Below are 794 nucleotides of genomic sequence, written 5' to 3' on the forward strand. Positions count from 1 at the left end.
TTGGCCATGCTGGTCTTGAACTCCTGACCTCAGGCGATCCACCCGCCTCGGCCTCCCAAAGTGCTGGGATTACAGGCATGAGCCACCGTGCCTGGCCTCGCTTCTCTATTTCTAAGGTGACCCAAATTTCTTTACTGCTTTCTGGCAAATCCACCTCTGGCCAGGGGGTAGGCTGGTGACGCAGGGCTTGAAGGCCACATGGGGACTTTTGCCTTCTGGTGAGAAAGGAAATCCTAGAGGGTTTTTGCTTCCCTTTTAAAAAAATTCAGGTATGGCCAGGCTGAATTCTCCAAAATGATTAGCATTTTACCTTGTGCTAGCAGAGTCTGAGGAGCGTGGCTGCTCCCAGATTCTCATCAAACTACAGTGCTGACATCTTTAGTTCTAGTCCTTCTAGTGTGTACGCACTGGTATCTTATTAAATGCTTTTAACTGTTTTGGTAGAGATGGGGCCTTGCTGTATTGCATAGTCTGGTCTTGAACACCTGGCCTCAAGTGATCTCCAGCCTCACCCTCCTGAAGTGCTGGGATTACAGGTGTGAGCCACTGCTCTGGGCCTCATTCAATGTTTTGCTTGTCCCTGACAAGTAATGGAGTTAAGCTCTTTTTCATGTTTATTGGCCATTAAGTCATCTTGCTTTTGGAAATGCCAGTTGTTAACTGGCTTGTCCTCTTCTTTTTGCGTTAAGACACCGAATACATGCTGGATACAGATCCTCTGTTAGATTACATGTACTGCAAAGATTTTCTCCTAGCCTGTGGCTTGTCTTTTTCGTGTTTTTTTTTTTTTTTTT

The sequence above is a fragment of the Mandrillus leucophaeus genome, unplaced genomic scaffold (assembly GCF_000951045.1).
Source record: "Mandrillus leucophaeus isolate KB7577 unplaced genomic scaffold, Mleu.le_1.0 Scaffold109, whole genome shotgun sequence".
Lineage (NCBI taxonomy): Eukaryota > Metazoa > Chordata > Mammalia > Primates > Cercopithecidae > Mandrillus > Mandrillus leucophaeus.